The sequence below is a fragment of the Capricornis sumatraensis genome, chromosome 3 (genome assembly GCF_032405125.1).
Source record: "Capricornis sumatraensis isolate serow.1 chromosome 3, serow.2, whole genome shotgun sequence".
In the NCBI taxonomy this organism is placed as follows: Eukaryota; Metazoa; Chordata; class Mammalia; order Artiodactyla; family Bovidae; genus Capricornis; species Capricornis sumatraensis.
The window spans coordinates 44328994-44345406 of NC_091071.1; the positions used below are offsets into that span (position 1 = coordinate 44328994).

At 39.8% G+C, this 16413-nt stretch overlaps 1 pseudogene; it reads right to left on the minus strand.

Moving 5' to 3' along the window:
* Nucleotides 1-8836: 8836 nt before the first annotated feature.
* LOC138076243 (olfactory receptor 5D13-like) lies at nucleotides 8837-12067 on the minus strand (annotated as a pseudogene).
* Between the last annotated feature and the right edge of the window lie 4346 nt (nucleotides 12068-16413).

A 16413-nucleotide genomic window follows, 5' to 3' on the forward strand; every position in this document is an offset into this window, starting at 1 on the left:
CTTTCCTCTCAAGCTGTAAAAATAGGGTCAGGCTTCCTGTCAAGTTCACATTGGGAACTGTGACTTTCTCTCGAGGTGCCACAGGGCTGTCACACCAGCCATCGTGTTTGGAGTCAATATTTGGAGTGACAGTCGAGTCAGTTCAGGGGAATTAGGTGTACCTGGAGTGGACTGGGACATCGGTGTCTTTGAATTGTGTCAAAACCCCTGGAGTTTCTCAGGAGTTTCAAGTTGAAACCGCCTCCTCATGAGGTGCAACGGGAACGCTGGGATTCCTTTCCCAACAAAGCAGGGATATGCACCTTATCTCAAGATGGGGAGGTAAAAATGGGGCTTTCATGAGTTGTGGTTGGACACTCGGTGTTTCTCTCGAATGGAGACGGGTATGTCGGGGAACTTCTTGAGTTGTATCAAGGTTCTCAAGGACCCTTTTGAGGCTCAAGAGAGAAGTTGGGATTTCCCTCGAGACGCTACAGCAGAAAAGGGTCTCATCTCGCATTGAGGTGAGAATCTCATGGTTTTTCTCGAGTTGCGGCAGGAAACTTGGTGTTCCTCTCAAGTTATGATGGGGACCTCAGGGACCCACTCGTGTTGCCTCAGGAAAGTCACATCTCCATGTGAGTTTCAAAGGGCTTCTCGGAATTACTGTTCAGTTGGTGCCAGGTAGCAGTCCTCATCTGGAGTTGAGGCTGGAACCTCAGGTTTCCTCTCCAGTGCTGATATGGATCTTCGAGTTCCTATGTGCCAGAGTCCAGCCCCCGCAGGATCCAAGTGTACCCTCTGGAGAGATGGCATTGGTGAAGAGATTTAGAGAAATAAAGAAAGAATATTGCAGATTAAAAAATAGAGGATATAAAGAGGCTGATTTTCCTTGGTTTTGACCAAAAGTCAATAAAGCCCCAAGACAAGGGACTTGTCTGTTCATGTAGGCCGCATGCACCCTCCCTGTCTCCCAAGGGAGTGAAGATGCAGAGCGCCTTCCCATTCAGGTCTTAGAAGCCCAGGCAGGAAAGTGAATGCAGAGAGCTTCTGTGCTCCAAGGGATCAACCTGAAAAAGAGAGTAAGAGAGAGAAAGAAAGAAAGACAGACAGACAGGCAGACAGACAGACACGGGGTGATGAAGCTTCAGTGAGTGAGGGCCATAACTTTATTTTCAAAGGGAACATTCATACCTTGACTTGTATATAGAGGGAAATGAAAGATGCAAAGTCATACAGAGTCAGCCCAAACATTACATCTGTTTTGTCTTTATCAAAACCAAGATTTTTTTCTGCATACCTTTCCCATAAACAATGTATGTATATTATCTTCTGGCCTCGGAGGCCTGTGAACTTTTTATGACCCTCTTTTGATAAAGGCTGCTCAACCAGAAAACTTATTTTCCCTTGAAATGTTTTTTCCTTATATTTTTTATCTATGTCAGCCTCAGAAAGTATTAAACAGAGTTACATTTCTCACAGAGCAAAGGTGCAGTGAGTTATAACAAAAAAGAAACAATTAGCTCAAAGGTCTGATATGGTTAATTCCAAGGCTATTGCTTGTTTTTCTTAAATTCCAACTACATTAACTATTGCACTCCCAGGTGTGCAGTGACTAAGAGATATAGAACTTAGCAGCAAGCACTGGCTCAACAATGAAATCCTACACCAGCACTACACTAATAGTTTTTAACTCTTCAAAAGTCTCTATATTTTTAGAATGTTTTAGGCTTCCAGTGCCTCTCACAGTTGGGAGGTAGTGAATAATCACATACGTAGTTGCAAAGTCTGGATAAACCTGTCAGGTGAGCTAGAATGCCTACAGAGGGAATTTGAATTGAAATATTCCTTTCATGTCCAGCAGACTTATTAGCTAGAGCCCTAAGTTGATTTTTTCCAGAGAAAAGTGGTCGGGGATAGCCCCCTGTTAATGTCAGAAGAGTTGGTGAAGGGCACAAAATAGTAAGACAGACAGATTCTGATTTTGTGGTAGATGCTCAAGCAGGTCCAGGGATCCCTTGAGTCCTGATCCACCGTGCTCGCCAAGTCTCTTCAAATGACTTTGTCATGGGTGGGATCTCCCTTGCTGACTCCTGGCGCTATGGAGTTTCAACAGGGGATTCAGGCCTCTTCTCATGTGGAGACATGGAAGTCTGCTTTCCTCTTGAGCTGTAAAAGTAATGTCAGGCTTTCTGTCATGTTGACATAGGGAACTGTGACTTTATCCCAAGGTGCTGTCACACCTCCCCTTACAGGGCTGTCACACCTCCCATCGTGTTTTGAGTCGATACTCGGGGTGACAGTCAAGTCAGTGCAGGGGAATCAGGTCTATCTGGAGTGGATTGGGACTTCAGGGTCTTTTTGAATTGTGGCACGACCCCTGGAGTTCCTTTCGAGATTCAAGTTGAGACCACCTCCACTTGAGGTGTGACGGGAAAGCCGGGATTCCTTTCCCAATGAAGCAGGGAAATGGACCCTCATCTCAAGATGAAGAGGGGAAAATGGAGCTCTTCTTGAGTTGTTGCAGGACCCTCGGTGTTCCTCTCGAGTAGACACGGGTATGTCGGGGAACTTCTTGAGTTGTATCAAGGGTGTCAAGGACCCTTTCAATGCTCAAGAAGGAATGTGGAATTTCTCTCGAGATGCTGCTGTTGGAAAGGGCCTCATCTCACGTTGAGGGGAGAATCTCCTGGTTTTTCTCAAGTTGCGGCAGGAAGCTTGGTGTTCCTCTCGAATTACTATGGGGACCTCAGTGACCCTCTCGTGTTCCCTCAGGAAAGTCAAGTCTCCATGCAAGTTGCAAGGGGCCTCTCGGGATTCGTCATCATTCAGTGCAGGGTCCTAGGTCCTCATCTGGAGTTGAGGCTGGAACATCAGGTTTCCTCTCTAGTGCTTACATGAATCTCGGGGTTCCTCTGGAGTTTCAACAGGGGAGTCAGGCCTCATCACTTGTGGTGACATGGAAGTCCACTTTCCTCTTGAGCTATAAAAGTAGTTTCAAGGTTCCTGTCGAGTTGACATAGGGATCTGTGGCTTTCTCTCGAGGTGCCACAGGGCTGTTACACCTCCCATCCTGTTCTGAGTCGATACTTGCTGTGACTGTCAAGTCAGTGCAGGGGAATCAGGTTTATCTGGAGTGGATTGGGACATCCTGTCTTTTGGAATTGTGGCACGACCCCTGGAGTTCCTCTCGAGTTTCAAGTTGAGACCACCTTCTTTTGAGGTGCGACGGGAATGCTGGGATTCCTTTCCCAACGAAGCAGGGAAAGGGACCCTCATCTCGAGATGAGGAGGTGAAAACGGGGCTCTTCTTGAGTTGTGGTGGGACTCTCGGTGTTCCTCTTGAGTGCAGATGGGTATGTCGGGTGCCCAGAGCCAACACAGGAGATCCCACCCATTACAAGGTCATGTGGAAGAGCCTGGCAGGCACAGCAGGATCATGACTCGAGGGACTCCCTGACCCCTCCCCCCATGACAAGGTCATGTGGAAAAGCCTGACAGGGCAAAGTGGTTCAGGTCTCAAGTGGTCCTCTGCCTGAGCATCTACCTCACAACCAAAATCTGTCTGTTTACCGTCTGCTATACTACACTCTTCTTACATTAACAGAGTCTATCCCTGACCACCGTTCTCTGGAAAATTAACTTAGAGCCTCCAGTTAATAGTCTCCTACATACAAAAGGAGTGTTTCATCTCAGACCTCTCTGCTGGCTGTCTAGCTTGTGTGACAAGTTTATCCACATTCTTGCTACTACAGACATGATTGTTTATGACTTCTCAACCATAAACAGCACAGAGAGTTTGGAGTATTTTTAAAGTCTTAGTTAGCATAGGGTTTTTCTAGAGATAAAAATCATGTTGGTGAAGGGTTTCATTGCTGAGTTAATGATTGCTGCCTGCCCTCCATACCCTTAGGCACCCGGGAGTATGTTAATCAATGTAATTGGAATGTAGAAAAAGAAATATAGTAGTTTTGATGTAAGCAATACTAGGCTTTTGAGTTAATGAAATTTCTCTTTGTTATAAATTACTGTACTCCTCTTTCTTTGTATAAATCATTTTATCCTTGCTATGTAAGAATGTAACTTTATCACTTTCTTAAGACTGAGCAGATTTCAGAAAAAAAAAAACATCTTAAGGGAAAACAAGTTTTCTGATTGACTAACCTTTATCAATAGAAAGAAAGATGGGCCATAAAATGTTAATTGGTCTCCAGACCAGAAGATATTGTAAACAAACTTAAGACCCTTGTAAGAACGAAGATATGCAAAGAACACTCTGTCTTTAGATATGGGTCAGAGCAACTGACCCTGCGTGACTCTGCTTCTTACATTTATCTCTATGTGCAACTTAAAGTATAAAAGCTTCCCTGAAAAATAAAGAGTCCGACCAGTTCCTTGAAAGACTGGTTTCCCCTGTGTCGTTCTTGCTTTCTCTCCTTTTCAGGCTGATTTCTTGGAGTGCAGGGGCTCGCAGTGTTCAGTTTCTTGCCTGGGCTTCCAAGACCTGAATGGGAAGGCGCTCTGCATCTTCAGTCCATCAGGAAACTGGGAGGGTGCCTGCAGCCTATGTGAATGGTACAAGTTCCTTGTCTGGAACTTTATTGGCTTTCTGCGTAAACCAAGGAATATCAGCCTCTTTCTCTCCTATATTTTCCTAACTGCTATATTCCTTCTTTATCTCTTTCAATATCTATAAATAAATCATTCATATAGGTCACCAACACCGTCCCCTTGAGGATACCCTGGATCCAACCAGGGCTGGACGCCGGTAAGTGGTGCCTGGAACAGGCTATCCGAAGGTAGGTCTCCCCCAGTGTGCAGTTTTTGGACAGCTAGGCCCCCACTCAGGGTGCCGCGGACCCCCCTGCATAAGGTAGGTAGGGAAAGAAGGGTGGAAAGCTTTGGGTTGAAAAGAAACCCGGTTGATAGGTTGAAGGAAACCTGAAGTGTTGATTCTTGCAATACAAGACAAGAAATCTGTACTGAAATCTTAAATCTTTCTCTATAAAATTTCTGACATGGGTAACAGTAAATCTGAAGAATGACAGCTTTTTATAGGAGTAATCTTGTGGTTGTTAAACAAAAGAGTAATTAAAGTTAAGAAAACCAATATTCAATCCCTTTTTACATTTGTATAAGAACAATGTCCTTGGTTTTCAGAAGAGGGCACTGTTAATTTAGATACTTGGGTGAAGCTAGGAAAACAGCTAAAAACTTATTATACTTTGCATGGGCCTGTAGATGCTTTTGCTCTGTGGAATATGATTAGAAGTGTTCTGGACCCCCATCATGAGGCTTTTAGATAGCCTATGGGAGAGGCTATAGCGGTGGATGGTGGTGGGTCTCCACTTTCTACGCAGATATTTTCTGTCATTGATGAAGAAAAGGAGGAAGACTGTGCTCTACCTCCTGAGGAAGGAGAGGGCTTACAGGAAGTTGTGGCCGGGGGCCCTGGTGATCCCCCTCCCCCTCTACACAAACCTTTAAAAATTTATCCACCACTTTCTGATTTAAGGCGACCACCGCCACCTATGCTTGCGCCTTCCAGAGCCCAGGAATTCCCCACTTTGCCTCCAAAGCCTCCCAGAACACTGCCTAATGCTAAAAAAGATAAAGAGATTTTTTTTTTAACAAAGGGGTTTTTAAAACAGATGCATACACTCCTTGGGGAAAAAAAATAAGAGAAAAAGAGAAAAAAATCATAACAAAAAGGATTCTACAAATAAAAAAAATGTTTATCTTATGGCCAAATGGGGCATTTTTGCCGGCAATGTCCTGCTAAACAGAGACAACAAGCTGTGCCAATCAACCCCAGGTAGCTCAGGACTAGACCTCAGTTCCATCACCACAACAATATTAACCCCTGATGTGCCAGTTACTCCGATTCCAAAGGGAGCGGCTGGCCCCCTGCATTAGGACATTCTTGACTTGTGCTAGGGCGTAGCTTGCTTTCTTTTCAAGGAATTTCGGTGGTGCCTGGTGTAGTAGATTCTGATTATACTGGGGAAATTAAAGTTTTTATCTCGCCACCTGCTAAAACTGTGCAAATTAATAAAGGTCAAAGAATAGCACAGCTCTTGCTTTTGCCTTATTATCAGATAAGAAAAACCTTGACTTCTCAAGCTAGGGGCCCCAGAAGATTTGGATCTAGTGATCTAGCTTTTGGGGTGCAGGAAATTACAGCTTCTAGTCCTTTAGCCCCCACAGTAGTTAAGAGTGCATTTTGAGGATACCTGTGGAACTTCCCAACCCTATGTAGTTCCTTTGCTCCCCTTTAGCTTATGAGGGAGGGCCGTGCTGTCTCAAATGGGAGTGCTACTTTTTAGCCCTGATGACAAAGTGACCTCCCAAATGCTTCATATGGGCTATGACCCATTAAAAGGATTAGGTAAACAACAGACAGGAATAACTGAGCCAATCTGTCCAACTCCTGACAGCTATGTACTGGACTGAGGCATCCAAATTTATAATGGAGGCCATTGTTTTCGCTGCCGACCCCATTACATGGAAATCTCAATATCCAGTGTGGGTAGAACAATGGCCTCTGCCTAAAGAAAACTTACTGGCAACTAAAACGTTAATCTTTGAACAACTACAATTGGGACATATTGAGCCCTCCAATAGTCCCTGGAACACTCCTATTTTTGTCATTAAGAAAACAATCTGGCAAGTGGCGACTTTTACAAGATTTGAGAGCAATTAATGCCACCATGGAAGACATGGGGGCCTTACAGCCTGGGCTCCCTTCCCCAGTAGCCATTCCAGAGGGATGTAATATAAGTGTAATTGATTTATAAGACCTTTTTTTTTTTCACCATTCCCTTAAGTGCTGAGGATAAAAAGGGATTTCCCTTTAGTCTTCCATCAAAAAATCTTAAACAGCTTTATTTGAGGTTTCAATGGAAAGTGTTACCTCAGGGAATGAAAAATAGCCCTACCTTATATCAAAAATTTGTTAATGCCACTCTAGAAGATATTAGGGCTAGATATAAACAAGTATATATGATCCATTACATAGATGATATTTTAATAGCTCATCCGGATAGAGCTCATTTGCAAACTGTCCTCCAAGATTTAACTCAGGCATTGTCAGCCTCTATAAGAAGCAAAAGTTTTCAAACCTTGCTTTTGAGTTTAGACACTATTTTTTTTCCTTTGATCTGTAAAAAGTTAATAGATGAGACCCAAACAGGGACTTGATTTAAACATGAGAATGGTCCAAGGAGGATGATTTTCAGACAAGTCTGTAAACTGAAGATTAGTTGGTCTGAATAGCTCAGCCTTGAAGCTCGAGTGACCTGCCTCATATCAGCAGAGCTACCCCAATAAATTTACTATTTCAAAGAAAGCTGCTGTTGCAACCTACTGGAGTTCATAAATTGTTATGGAACGTTTTGTTAAACGTTCCTACATGCTGTCTCTCATAAATCCTCCATTCCTTATCAGTTCCTGGCAACAGGAACGAGTGGAATGGCATGTGACTCCCAGGACTGAGGTCATAGGATGAGACACATGCATGAATCTCCTTCAGTAAACATTGTCCTTACGACAAAACTGCTTAGTCTCGATCCTCTTTCTTAAGATATGGATTGTTTCCTGACCTTATGATCATTGTTAATCCCTTGTTCCCTTGACAACGGTTGCTGTATGGTTGTTTGGTTTTCTGATCTTTATCATTGTTGAAAGAAATTCCTTGTACAACAGCCTATATATACTCACAGAAAAATCATTAAAGCACCCTTGCTCCACCAGAGGCTTGGGTCCCCGTGTCTTTCTTTCTTTCTCTCTCTCTCTCCCCTCCCCTCCCTCTCTCTCTCTCCCTCCCTCCAGCTAATTCTCTGGAGAGTGGAAACCCGCCGAGCTCACTCTGCTTCTTGGGCTTTAAAGACCTCCTCTCGAGGGCGCCCTGTGCCTTTGTGAGCAGTGCAAGCCCTGTTCTAGGGGTTTTATTGGTTCTCTGTATAAACCAGGGAATATTAGCTTCTTTCTCTCTTTCATTTTCTTATCGTCGACTCCAGACCATCAGGTTCCGGTCCATTAAAGGACCGTGACAATAAATGTTTCTTTTTCATCAGTGAATACCTAATGCTTTACTGAAATCTGTATATTACATCATAATCAATTTCTCTGCTGTTATTTAAACTTTAAACCATGGGAGAAATGATTTAAAGATGCCATAACTTACAATGAATCAAAAATTACCTCAGTAAAATTTCCAGTAAAATAAATAGATAAATAAATTTTAAAATGTACAACCACAATGATGTAAGTGGAAAAACTTAAGTGATAGATATATATATCTCCAACGTTTGTATCATTTTCTTGTACTAGCACATAGAAAATATTTTACATCTGTTTATATTGTCAATTATAGTTTATGCCATATTCTGAACTATTTAAGGTAGACATATTTCTTATTTGTCTTTATTTGCCTAGGAATCTCCCAAAGCCAAAGTGGTTTTTTTATGGAATTAATAAAGTCTTTCTTAAGATACTTACAGTTTTATGCTGAGCAGCTCTTAACTTACTACTTTTATATTAAAAAGTAAACTTCCTTATTGTAGGCTATAACTCTTTAGATCATTTCAAAAGTCCTAAAGTTCACATGATTTAGATCAAACTGAAGTTTAACCAGGACAATTACAAGGTCAGATATTATACACAGAAGAAAATTACAATTCTGTATCAAAAATTTAGTTTAAGTAATCTTTTATTTCTGTTTTAATTTCTAATTTTAAAGTTACTTTAATAAAATAAAAGAGTGAACAGAAATTGGCCTATCAGTTGCAAGGTTAAACTAGGTTCACGGTTCAATCTGCTATTGAGATACTCTTACTCTCAAAAAATCTTTCTAGCTTTACATTTTATCATAGAACAATTTAATATTCATTACTTTCTTCACTGACTCTTTCACATCTTTATTCCTGAGGCTGTAGATCAGTGGGTTCAGCATGGGGATGATCACTCTGTAAAAGACAGAGGCCACCTTGACCATGAGCCATGAACTTCTGGAGTTAGGAACACAGTAGAGGAAAAGGGTGATCCCATCAAAGACGGTAATGGCGGTCAGGTGAGAGGCACAGGTGGATAAGACTTTGTCGCACCCCCCAGTTGAAGGCATCCTTAAGACAGTGATAAAAATGCAAACATAGGAGGTGGGAATAATCATCAGGCTGCTTATTTCATTGAACGTGGCAGAGACTAAAGTGATCGGCTGATGTAGAGGTCAGAGCAGGAAACAGCCACTATGGCAGCATGCTCACAGACAAAGTTATTTATGAACTTAGTCCCACAAAAGGATAACGTTGACAAAAAGTATGTGTATATTAAGGAACAGGCTATACTCCAAGAGTATGATGCAGACACCAACAAGGAACAAAGCTTCTGGGACATGACAATTGCATAGAGAAGAGGGTTTCAAATGGCTACAAATCAGTCATATGCCATTACTGCCAAGAGGAATGTCTCTGTCACCACAAATATGCAGACAAAGGAGAACTGCATGAGGCATCCTATGAAGGAGATTATTCTGTCTTCTAAAATCAAGGTTTCTAGTAGCTTGGGTGTAACTACTGCCGACTAACAGAAATCAAAAAAAGATAAGTGGCTGAGAAAGAAGTACATGGGCGTGTGGAGCCTGGAACTGGACTTGATGATCAGGATCATGCCCAGGTTCCCCAGCACAGTGACTATGTAGATGGTCAGGAAGACTAGGAACAGGAGCAGATGGAGCTGAGGAGAGTCTGAGAAGCCTGAGACAATGAAAGTGACCTCAGCACTCTGGTTTGCTTGGTTCCTGTGGACAAAATACGAATGTTGATCTACAGGGGTAAGAACCAAAACTTGAAATAGTAAGAGATCAGAAAATGTGTTGAGAAGCTCAGTGGGTCTCCGTTAAGAGTGTTGCTGAAAATGCCAGACTCCCACTTTATTTCAATAGCTAGTGTCACTTAAGTAGTAATTCCACCGTGAATGATAATTTTGTGTTGACATAATTATCGAAAACAAAGAACTAAAACAGACTAAACCCTGCTTGCTCTATTTCAAATAATAAAATCCAGTATTTATTTATTTAGTTTTGACTGTGCTGGGTCCTGGCTGCTGCACACGGGGTCCCCCCACTGCTAGCTGTGGTTCTGGGTCTCTCATTGAGATGACGACCCCTACCCCTTGCTGCAGAGCACTGGCTCTAAAGCAAGCAGAATTCAGTAAGGGCGGCTTGCTGCCTCTCAAGAGCAGGTGCAGTAGTTGTGGAGACAGGCCCCGCTGCCCTATTGCATGGACTCTTCCTGTACCAGGGACTGAACCCGTGGGTGTCCCTTACTGGTAGGCAGCCTCCCAATCACTGGACCATTAGAGAAGTCCATCAAATAATAAAATCCAGTATTATCAATTGAATTCTGGAACACTCTCTTTGCATGAATTTGAGCTTAATGAAAACAGTTCAATTGGAGGAAAAACATGAGATTCTACAATTTCTTTCCTGACTCACTTCTTTAGCTCTGAGACAAATTACTTAAAACTGTTAAATTTTTAAATGATAGCATCCCTGAAAAATAGTTAAAGTTTTCTTTGGTATTCTGACTTTGTACTTCTAGTAACCTAAAATCTTCAACCCTTTCGGGAATTGTGGTGTGAAAGCAAACTTTTTCACTTACGTTGAATTAATTTTGAAAATGTTTAAATCCTATTATTCATAGCCTATTTTATTATTCACCAGGAGGTTCAGTCAGTTCAGTCACTCAGTCGTGTGTGACTCTTTGTGACCCCATGAATCACAGCACTTCAGGCCCTCCTGTCCATCACCAACTCCCAGAGTCTACCCAAACTCATGTGCATTGAGTCAGTGATGCCATCCCACCATCTCATCCTCTGTCGTCCCCTTCTCCTCCTGCCTCCAATCCCTCCCAGCATCAGAGTCTTTTCCAATGAGTCAACTCTTTGTATGAGGTGTCCAAAGTATTGGAGTTTCAGTTTTAGCATCAGTCCTTCCAATGAACACCCAGGACGGGTCTCCTTTAGGATGGACTGGTTGGATCTCCTTGCAGTCCAAGGGACTATCAAGAGTCTGCTCCAACACCACAGCTCAAAAGCATCAATTCTTTGGCGCTCAGCTTTCTTCACAGTCCAACTCTCACATCCATACATGACTACTGAAAAAACCATAGCCTTGACTAGACGGACCAACTTGTTGGCAAAGTAAAGTCCCTGCTTTTGAATATACTATCTAGGTTGGTCATGACTTTCCTTCCAAGGAGTAAGCATCTTTTAATTTCATGGCTGCAATCACCATCTGCAGTGATTTGGGAGCCCCCCAAAATAAAGTCTGACACTGTTTCCACTATTTCCCCATCTATTTCCCATGAAGTGACGGGAAGAGATGCCATGATCTTTGTTTTCTGAATGTTGAGCTTTAAGCCAACCTTTTCACTCTCTTCTTTCAGCAACAAAATAAGTGCTATACCTGCTATGATAATAGCTGAAACTATCTTGGACAAAAAGCTTTTCTTTTTCCAGCAGAGCACATTGTGGAATTTGGTTGACAAAAATAAGAACTATGAAGCTACTGGACAAAGTATATAAATTTCAAGATGCAATAAAACATGTATTATTGCATTTTAAGTTTTTAGCTTTTTCAAAGAAAATTGTCTGGAAAAAGCTATTTCAAATGGAACATCAGAACATTTCTTGATTATTACTGTCACAAGACATATCCTCAATAATAAGATGAGAATATTAGTATAAACTTTGAATCACCAGAATGGAACTAGATATTTCAATAATGAATCCAAAGATTATAAGACAAGGTGTGATGCATAGTAGATATTTAGCTTTCTTATTTATTTGAATTATGAGTAACAGCTATGATTTCAAAAAACTTATATGTTGTGAAAATCAGGCACAAACAGGGACAGCTGTCAATTGGTGCACACATTTGGGAAGACAGTGTAGACATCCTTTCCTCTAGAGCCCACATAATAGAAACACTACAGAATTTCATTTAAACACTTAGTCTACAATGCATAATTATATTTCTTATGTCCTATAGGTTTTCTTACCATGTTACAGCTTTCTCTGGTCCCCACATTCTGACCCTGTGGGAAAGATATCTTCCAAACACCATTCCCATACTAGATCCTCTGTAACAATAGTGTAAGGTCTCTGTACTCCTTCGCTTAATATATTCTGTGCAAGATCATGAGAATAATTTTCCATGATTACTTTAACCTGGCATTCAGTGACTTTAAGATTCCAAACAAATCATATTAGTGAATGCATGACATTTCTATTATTCAGTTTGATTTTTTTCAAAACTGCTTGGATCTGTAAAGATGATTATATCACTTAATGCATTCTTGCTTAGTGAAAGTTAACAGTCTATCAAACTGTTACATAGCACATGCCATTTCCTTATATTAATACTTTATCTCCCTACTTTATTCTCTCACTTCTAGTGTTTCATTTTACCACCTACTATTATAGACAGTGCTCCTTGTTTTGTCCCCTCTGTATACATACAAACATCCATGTTTATAACTCATAAGTATGATATGCTCTATTATTTGATTTATAAATATGATTGTTACTGTCACTTTATTTCTTGACGATTACAGGAAAAAGTGAAAAAAGTGCCCACTTTTTTTTTATTATTCTTCATTTGCCAAAATGTTTATTTTATTTCTGACTATATATTGGAAACCCAATGAGAAAACCAGGATGAATATTATTTGAAGAAAGAAAGATTCAGAATACACTACCACAAACACTTTAAATCAAACTAAATGGATTTGTGGGTACTTTGTTCTAAACATATATGTGTCTCCTGCAAAGATTGTTGTAACTCTGTATTTTCTTTTTAAAATAAAACTAGAGTATGAATCAACTCCCCTAAATACAGAAGCCCTTGAATGAATCATTTACTGAAGAACTCCTTGCTAAGAAGTAAACACCTGGAATGCTGCTGCTTAGTATTTAATAGAAATAGATCTGAAAAGGGTAGTGCAACCCACCAGTATATTTATTAGCTATTTCATATATTACTATTTTCATATATATATATTACATATATCACTACTATTTTACATATATTACTATTGATAAAACTCCCAGATACCAAAGGTAAGATCAAAATAAATCCTGACATCAAACTGCATCACAAATATATGCCATCAAGGCCTTAGGGATGTGGAGACAGAGAATATAACTGAACTGTTGCCTTAATGACTCAAGTAATTAGATGTTAACACTGTCTCATGTGGTATCTTGATTGTATATTATTTCCCTAAAGCCTTAGGGCATTTGAATTATTGGCTTGTTTAATCTTAAAACATAAACAAAATCGTATCTGTTTCTTGATTTTATAAGGGTGCAAAATATAAAAATATTCAAGAGAAAAGTAATCTATTTGACAGTATTGTAGAAATAGCTTTGATTAAACCTTGTTTAATTTATTTTTCTATTTTCTTATGACAGTATACACTTCATGTTTTCTTATGCTTTTAAAAATAGAGTTGCCTAAACAGTAAGCCATATCATTTATTTTGTACATTACACTGTTTATATTGTAAATTTCATATTATATTTATACTTTATTTTATCAAGAGATAACAACTTTCATTGGCTTTTCAAATGTAAATACAGTGTTCTTAGGCATTTATATTTACTATCAAATCTTGAAAACCAACTCAATGGACATGAATTTGAGCAAACTCTGGAAGATAGTGGAGGACAGTGAAGCCCGGTGTGCTATATTCCATGGGGTAGCAAAGAGTTGGACAGGACTTAGCGACTGAACAACAACAGCATACCAAATCCACAAAATTTTTGTGTGTTAAATCCCTCTTCGATATGATATATTGTCTTATTTTATATATCAATGAACTAATTTGCTATTTGAACTGGTTGCCCATGTTTATTTATGATATATTATTCTGTACATTTCTTATCTGGTGATACTGTCATCATACAATAAGTTATAAAACATCCTCTTCTTATTTTACAGAGAGGCAAAGTTTATGCAAGATTGACAACGATATCTTCTTAATGTGGAATCTTCCTTGAGGATAAGACTATAATATTTATAAAGACTTTTCTGGAGTTTAGATAATAACAGTAGGAAATAAACACCAAATGTAATTAGAAAATTAATTTTTTTTCACAGAGATTGAGAATTTATTTTTTTGATGATATCCTGAATCAAAACATACAGTGTTCTTTGAGGAATGTCTAGCTGACACTGAAATCATGTTTAAAAAGACATTATTCTGTAAGGCTTTTTATTTATTTTTCTCTTTTCTTTTATTATTATTATTATTATTACTTTACAATACTGTATTGGTTTTGCCATACATTGATATGAATCTGCCACGGGTGTACATGAGTTCCCAGCCCTGAACCCCCCTCCCACCACCCTCCCCATATCATCTTTCTGGGTCATCCCAGTGGACCAGCCCCAAGGATTCTGTATCCTGTATCGAACCTACACTGGCAATTCGTTTCTTACAAGATAGTATACATGTTTCAATGCCATTCTCCCAAATCTTCCCACTCACTCCCTCTCCCACAGAATCCAAAGTCTGTTCTATACATCTGTGTCTCTTTTGCTGTCTTGCATACAGGGTTATAGTTACCATCTTTCTAAATTCCATATATGTGTGTTAGTATACTGTATTGGTGTTTTTCTTTCTGGCTTACTTCACTCTGTATAATCAGCTCCAGTTTCGTCCACCTCATTAGAACGGATTCAAATGTATTCTTTTTTATTATTTTTTACTTTACAGTACTGTATTGGTTTTGCCATACATTGACATGAATCTGCCACCGGTGTACATGAGTTCCCAGCCCTGAACCCCCCTCCCACCACCCTCCCCATATCATCTTTCTGGGTCATCCCAGTGCACCAGCCCCAAGTATCCTGTATCCTGTATCAACCCTAGACTAGCGATTCGTTTCTTACCCGATAGTATTCATGTCTCAATGCCATTCTCCCAAATCATCCCACCCTCTCCCTCTCCCTCAGAGTCCAAAAGTCTGTTCTTTACATCTGTGTCTCTTTTGCTGTCTCACATAAAGGGTTGTCATTACCATCTTTCTAAATTCCATATATATGTGTTAGTATACTGCATTGGTGTTTTTCTTTCTGGCTTACATCACTCTGTATAATCAGCTCCAGTTTCATCCACCTCATTAGAACTGATTCAAATGTTTTCCTTTTAAACGGCTGAGTAATACTCCATTGTGTATATGTACCACAGCTTTCTTATCCATTCATCTGCTGATGGACATCTAGGTTGCTTCCATGTCCTGGGTATATAAACAGTGCTGTGATGAACATTGGGGTACACGTGTCTCTTTCAGTTCTGATTTCCTCGGTGTGTGTGCCCATCAATGGGATTGCTGGGTCATAAGGCAGTTCTAAGCATTTCCCCTAAAGTCAGGAACAAGACAAGGGTGCCCATTTTCACTGCTAATATTCAACATAGTTCTGGAAGTTTTGGCCACAGCAATCAGGGCAGAAAAATAAATAAAAGGAATCCAAGTTGGAAAAGAAGAAGTAAAACTCTCACTGTTTGCCGATGACATGATCCTCTACATAGAAAACCCTAAAGACTCCACCAGAAGAGCTAATCAATGATTATAGTAAAGTTGCAGGATATAAAATCAACACACAGAAATCCCTTTCATTCCTATATGCTAATAATGAGAAAGTAGAAAAAGAAATTAAGGAAACAATTCCATTCACCATTGCAATGAAAAGAATAAAATACTTAGGAATATATCTACCTAAAGAAACTAAAGACCTATATATAGAAAACTATAAAACACTGATGAAAGAAATCAAAGAGGACACTAATAAATGGAGAAATATACCATGTTCATGGATCAGAAGAATCAATACAGTGAAAATGAGTATACTACCCAAAGCAATCTACAGATTCAATGCAATCCCTATCAAGCTACCAGCAGTATAGTTCACAGAACTAGAATAAATAATTTCAAGATTTGTAGGGAAATACAAAAAACCTTGAATAGCCAAAGTAATCTTGAGAAAGAAGAATGGAACTGGAGGAATCAACTTGCCAGATCAGGGTCTACAACAGAGCCACAGTCATCAAGACAGTATGGTACTGGCACAAAGACAGAAATATAGATAAATGGAACAAAATAGAAAGCCCAGAGTTAAATCCACACACCTATGGGCACCTTATCTTTGACAAAGGAGACAAGAATATACAATGGATTAAAAACAATCTCTTTAACAAGTGGTGCTGAAAATTACTCTTAGTTGTTTCTTCTTTCAGGCTCTTCTTTCAAACTCAGGGTTATTTTTATTTACTTTCTGTTGAGTATTATCTTTGTTCTTAGAATGAAGCTATTTTTCATCTACAAAACTGTCCTTGAACTTGAATGAACTATGTATCTAGACAGCAATAT